The following is a 7439-nucleotide window of genomic DNA, read 5'->3' as shown; positions in this document are numbered from 1 at the left end:
GCACAAATTCCTTACTCAGTAGAGTTGTATGATTAAAGTTAATGAAATAAAAACAGATAAAGTGATTCATGAGAAGCCTAGAATTTAGCGCTTCAGGTATAATGGTACACGTGTCCAGAGAGCTAAGCAGGAGATCTTAAATTACAAATGCCTTCCCTTCCATTCCCCCTTCCTCCTTTCTTCCAAGGAAGACCATTTTCTTAATTCATTTTAATGTAATTTTTCAATTTAATGAAATGAAATATGTTTGCAGTGTTTTATCAAATTGAAACCACATAACTCAGAAATGTGACATAAGTTTATTTTCATACTATCTCTCTAATAACAGTTTTTCTAATCTATTTGTTTATATACCCATCTGAATCTTGAATTGAAAGTTAGTATCCCCTGAGCTTGAGTGAAGAACATTGATATAGGCATATAATAAAATGAAGTGCGGATGTGTTTATAGAGTTACTGGGGTGAATATAAAGTGCTCTATTTCCAAAAAAGTGCCGAGAAACCCATGTTACTTGGAAAGAGAAGAAAAGAATCATGACTCAAGTCACAGACATAAATCTTCTGATTAACCTTGTCTATTTACTTTTACCTAATCATTAGAATTCTGCCTCAAAATGTTTGGGAAAGTGAATGTAGCCTTTAGAAAATTGTAAGGTGCATGTCCCATGCCACTGCTCAGGGAGTAGCTCAGTGACCACAGTTTTTGCTGTGAGAGACTTCAGAGTAAGACCAGAACCAGGGACAGCTTTAGAATATCCAGTACAATAACTATTAGAGAAAAGGCCATGGACTGTTTTAGGAAAAATACAGGGAGAATGAATAAATAACTAGTGTAATATATGGATTTGAACCCAAAGATTGCATGGAGTTAAAAATGATTAGGTCTATAGTATAGTCTTTTATGGAAAAATTGTCAGAGTTTAAGTGTTGATATAAGATACTGTGTTATTTTAGTTTGCTAACTTTATAACATTTGATCAATGATCTGGAAAGTTCACCAACTTCTAAAGTAGTTGAAGAAAATTTGATCTCATGGACTTTAATCTGCATGTCTAATTTTGAGGATTTTGACCTCAATTACAACATATTTATTACAAGAGCCTATTTTTTATTTTGTAAATTATATGTATTTATTTTTATTATTCATTTTATTCATTTACATTTTAAATGATATTTCCCTTCCTGACTACCTCTCCACCAACTTCCTCATCCCATCCCCCCTCTCTTTCCTCCATTTTGCTTCTGTGAGGATGCTCTTCTACCCATTTACCCATTCCCATCTTACCCCTCTAGCATGCCCCTGTGCTGGGGCATCCAACCTCCTCTCCCATTAATGTCAGATAAGTCCATCTGCTACACATGCATTTGGAGTGCTGGCTCCTTCCGTCTCTTTGGTTGGTGGTTTAATTCCTGGGAACTCTGGGTGGTCCATTTAGTTGACATTGTTCTACTTCAGTCCTTCTCTTAGCTCTTCCTTTGGGGTCCCTGGGCTCTGTCAAATGGTCGGCTTTAAGTATCTGCATTTATAGTGGTCAGTTGCTAGTTGAAACTTTCGAGGAACAGCCATACCAGATTCCTGTCAGCAAGTGCTTCTTGGCATTAGCAATAGCGTGGAGGTTTGATGTCTGCAGATGGGATGGATCGATAGATGAAATGGTCTCTGGATGGCCTTTCCTTAAGTCTCTGTGTCTTTCTCTTTTCTTCTTTTTTCGTCCCTATCTTTCCTTGAGATTGGATCATTTCTATGTTAAAGATTTTGAGTTGCATGGTGGCCGCATCCCTTCACTGGGAGCTGTGTCTTTCTACTGGAAGTGGTTTCCTTTAGCCAAAATATAACCTGAAGAGCCTATTATTTTATGTTTCTTTCTAAATTGTAAGATGTGTTTAAAATAAAATGGATAGCGCATTGGACTTCTAGGGACAAAAAAAAATCTGTAAATAAACACTTAATTTTCTTTTCAATAAATATAGTATTGAAATGTTTCCTTTCATATTCTCATAGTATCAGGGTTTTAATACAGTATCATGCAAAAATAATTTATAATAGTCTTGCATAATCATCCTTATTTTTAATATTTTAGATATTTCTACATTTTTAGAACCTTTAAGGATTGGTTTATTATTATTTTATTTGTATGAGCGAGTGGGACACATATATGTGTACCAGGTATGTGTCTAGTACTCAAGGAGGTGATGAGAAGACTCCAGGAACTGGAGTTAAAGATCATTGGGAAACACTATAAAGGTGCTAGGAGACAAAACCAGGTCCTCATGAGAGAAAGGTGTTCTTAACCTCTTAGCAAAATATTCAAGCTAGTTTTCAATATTTTTGACATACTATAAGGGAAATTGTCCTAGTATGATTTTATTTTCACAAATACATTTTATTTCTGAAATTTATTTAAATTAATTCAAAATTTATGGCTGGAGTTACATGTTTATATTTCTATAATTGTTTATATATTTTAGATACTGACTGAAGAATTTTAAAAATAAAAATAATTTTACAAATGTAAAATTATCAGGCATTTTATTAAATTGGTAAAGTTTTTAAAATGTCGTTTAAAGAGACATCTTAGAATGTGATTTTTTAATATTTCTTTCAAAAAGAAAACATTTTTAATGATTCAAATTGTCATCAAATTTTGTGTATGCAGAAACTGTTTAAAATACACTGATGCACTTTTTATTTAGAGTTTATATAATATGTTTATAAAAATATGGATTAGGCTAGCTATAGCAAAAGTTTGGAATCCCAGCACTGGGAGATGAAAGGAGGATCAGGAGTTCAAAGTCATTCTAGGTCACATGATGAGTTTGAGTCAAGGCTGTTGCCATATCAGATGTTGCCAATCTCTCTCCAAAACAGTGAATTAAGATCTTGTCTTAAATGGACCAACATGATTCATGTATGACATTTTGTTCCTATTCATATTATATATAAAACTGTTTTGCTAACTTTTATTAAGTATATATCAGTTATTCTTAGAGAATTTCATGTATGTATACAATATATTCTGGACATATTTATTTCTTGTTCTCAAACCTCACACTAGACCCAGACACACCAAAAAGCAGAAGGTGAGTAATGTTTCAAATTTTTTGTTTCACAATTTATTAGGTCTACATTTAAATTCATGCACTTAAGACATTATAGAAAGTTATAGGGGTTAATTAACTGTAGATATCTTAATTTTAACTACATAACATGTTTTATTCAATTTAGCTGAGCTCTCAACTATGCATTCAGAAGATAATACCTCCTAGTAGATGTCCTGGACCTCTGACTCTTACAAATTGTCTGCCCCACTCTGGCGTGCTTACTGAGTCTTGGGTCCATGAGATGTCTTGTAATATATTATAACTTATTGTGTTGTAGATGGGAACATTTAAATTGCATCCACATGCTGCACAAACAATTGTGATATTGTTTATACTACAGTTTGTGTTATATCAAGTAACATCTAAAAGCATCATCATGTGACCATTAACTGTAAGTACATTGCACACTTCTCACGATGGATGTCTCACTGTACATTTGGAAATAGCTTTTATTGGGAAAATAATATTGACATTTTGTCTAGCATTGCTGGCCACAATAAATAGAACAAGAAAATGAAGCTAAGAGTTACTTAATTTTTAGGATCAACATAAGGTCTGTTTTTCATGGAACATATGTTCAGTTTGGTTTTCTTTGTATGAAAAAACTCTGATTTAAGAAGACTTATGAATGTATATGAGGGATGTCATACTACAACATTGATCTTTTGATATAAAACTTGGTATTTATTACTTATATATTAAGAACATTATAATTATTGTACATTGAAGCAACCTTATTTTTTTAAACTTTTATTCTCTCATAAAATACATCCTGAAAACATTTCCCCTCCTTCCACTCCTCAATAGCACAACCCAAGACCCTATCTTATAGAATCCTATCAAACTATAGTCATTGGGGAAAATGCTTAGTTTCATTATGATATTTCATGCATGGATGATGCTACCTCCTTACTCATGGAAGTTCTTCATCTATTCTGCTTTAGCTTTGAATAACAACTAGTAAATTACATTACATAATTCTATATAATGATCCAGTGATCTTAGCATATTGTAAATGATGGTTGTCTAGTGACCCTACATGCTCCATTTTATACTGCTCTTTTTTTTATGATGCCATTCGTCATAGTTGGCTTTCATTTGGGAATTGCTAAGGAGCTCCCATGCTGGTGAAAGAAGTGGCCTAAGAATATCAAGAGATGGTGTTTTACAATAAACTTGTACATATTCTTGTGATAGAATTTAATATGTAGAATCCTGTTTGTTCATTGAATTTTACAAGCAATAAACCTGCCCAATACTGAGTTCTTTGTACATACTCTTAAGTCTTTTACTCACAGATTTTAACAATGGATGTAAATATCGATTTATATACCTATTCATGTACACACACATATATATATTATTTATATACAAAATTCGTATACGTTTTGATTGTGTATACAGAAGATGCCTGTGATAATACAATTGCTGTAATATTTATCTACGTGATTCATGAGAGCTCCTTTTCTGATTAATTGCAGCTGTGTTTTCAAATGAATTAATTATATCTACCACTGTAAGATTACCTGATAATATCCTTAAATGCTATCAGGTAAGTTTTTAGTCAATTTATATAATTTTAAAGCATATATTTTATTAATTTATACTAATTCAAATGAGGTAGGATTATATAAATATCCAATAAATAAGTCTTGAGAAAATAAATTATAAAACCAATGAATTATTTATTTTCTTCTGTTATCTGGTTTTATACAATTGTAAGTTGGTGGTGACTTTATTCTCTTCTGACTCTCCACTATAAACTCAATTGCTTTAAGCAAGATGTTACACTCCCATTTGGACAAAGAATATAATGTGGTCCCTTAATAGAGAAATGGACTCTGTTGCAAGGCTATCCCTACTCATATGTTCTTTTTGAGAAAAAAATGTTTTGCTTGACCCGGTTGATCCTTAGATCAGTTCTGGTGTCTCTTAATATCCAAATTATGCTTTAATTGTTTCTTTAAACTTATGACATTTAGTTAAATTTTTTTGTACCAATAGAAAAGCAATATTAACTTCTGACACTATTGACTACTGGATTGAGTTCTGAGTAGAGACTTTTTATGTATTCTTTCAACTAGCTGTCATGACAACAGCATCATTTTTATGAAGTTCTGGTCACATTTTAAAATGATGTTCTAAAAGTGAAATTTCAACTCTTTTAACAGATATGTCGCAAGTAGTGTTACAGTGTTTTATGTTATATGAAGAATAGATTCATTCTTATGAAATTCTAGTCCACTTCATACTTTGAAACACAACTTTAATGTAGCCACAATTTCCAAATATACCCTAAAACAAATTTTACCTGTCCTTTTGCCGGTCAAAAGGCAGTGCTATAATCAGTCATTCTGTACTCTACATCTGATCCTCATTCCATACAGAGGAGGGCATGAAGAATAAATTGTGGTCTTTGGTTTATAATTAGGATATGGATTCAAATGACTTTCAATATTTTACTTTAAGAACCCATAAGAGTTTGACAAGTTGAAGATGAGTTATTTGTATTCTATAACCCAATTAGATGTATTCCTGCACCAATATTAAAAATGTGGCTATTTCAAGTATTTAAATTTTTTTCTACCTGAATTTTATGCAATAGTCAACAATATACTCAAAATATTTCTAATATTATGTTTAAACAGTAAAAAATAAAGACAATTTTATATAAGGATGCATCAGCTGGTTAGTGGTAAAAAGTATAATCTTGTATATACTATAATCATTTTTTCAAAATTACAGATATAGATGAACAGAATTCCTTTCACTGTACTTTTGAGAATCATGCAAAACCAGAGCTTTGTGACTGAATTCTTACTCCTTGGACTTTCACAGAATCCAAAAGTTCATAAAATAATATTTATTGCATTTCTCTTTGTCTACATTGCAACATTTGGGGGCAACATGATGATTGTGCTTACAATCATAAATAGCCATGCACTTCTGGGCTCCCCCATGTACTTCTTCCTGGCATTCCTGTCCTTCCTGGATGCATGCATTTCCTCTGTCATCACACCAAAGATAACTGTGGACTTGCTTTATGAGAGGAGAACCATTTCTTTTGATGGTTGCATGGCACAAGTCTTTGCTGTGCACTTCTTTACTGGAGTAGAGGTGATTATCTTGATAACTATGGTTTATGACCGTTATGTGGCCATCTGCAAGCCCTTGCTTCTTACTCTTCCATTATGAACAGGAGACTTGTGGAATTTGGTGGGATAGCCTGCAGGGGGCTTCTTGCATTCCCCATCATACAAATTATCTTTATTTTATATCTGCCTTTTGTGGCCCAAAATGTCATTGATCACTTTGTGTGACTTGTTCCCATTACTAAAGCCAGTTCTGCACTGACAACACATATTTTTGTCATTTTGGTGTTTGCCAACAGTGGCTCTATCTGCATCATCATCTTTTCCTTGTTGTTTGTTTCCTATGGTGTCATCTTTGTTCTCTTTTGAGGTTTCCACAGTTCTGGAAGGAAGACATAACGTTGCCCTACTCGGATCCCACATTACTGTGGTGGCTTTTGTTCTTGTGCCATGCATATTAAATATGCAAGACCTGCATCTGCTCTCTTCTCTGAAAAATGTGTTTTATTTGCTACCATCCTGACACCATTGCTAAATCCTATGATTTACACTTTCAGGAATAAGGAAATGAAGAATGCCATAAGGAAAATGTGGAAGAGATTGATATTGGATTATGGTATATCTTAAGATATTAAGTCATTACACTTGGTAGATGGTTCAGTGGTTAAGGGAACTTCCTGTGTATGCATAAGGTACTGATTTCAGATTCTCAGCCTTATGTCAAAGCCATACGTGTTATCACAACTGAAACACAGTACTTGCAAACTGGACACAGATTCCAGGGGGCTCGCTGGACTTTATTTAAAACAATCTGAAGGTTCAGATATAAACTTTATCTCATGGAAATAATATATTAGAGATTAATTGTAGATACTTAATTTATGCCTGTGGACTCTTCACTCATGCTTAGGGATATGTACACTCTCCTCCACCATTGTACATACACACACACACACACACACGCACACACACACACACATATATACAAACACAAACACAAACACATTTACACACACACATATTGGAAGAATTATGTAATTGCATTGTGATCAGATAATATATAAAGAAAAAGAGAGTCCTTTTAGGTCTGGATTACCTCACTCAGGATGGTATTTTCTAGTTCCATCCAGCTATACTACTCCTGGGCACATATCCAGAACATTCTTCAACATATAACAAGGAAACATGCTCCACTGTATTCATAACAGTCTCATTTATAATAAGAAGCTGTAAACAACCCAGATG

The 7439-nt window shown here is 33.3% G+C and overlaps 1 pseudogene; it reads left to right on the top strand.

The window, feature by feature from the left end:
• The first annotated feature begins 5889 nt into the window (after window positions 1-5889).
• LOC116900430 lies at window positions 5890-6821 on the top strand (annotated as a pseudogene).
• The last annotated feature ends 618 nt before the right edge of the window (window positions 6822-7439 follow it).

This window comes from Rattus rattus, chromosome 5 (genome assembly GCF_011064425.1).
Source record: "Rattus rattus isolate New Zealand chromosome 5, Rrattus_CSIRO_v1, whole genome shotgun sequence".
NCBI lineage: Eukaryota > Metazoa > Chordata > Mammalia > Rodentia > Muridae > Rattus > Rattus rattus.
Note: the sequence above shows the minus strand (reverse complement) of the source record. Positions and strands in the feature narration are given on the sequence as shown.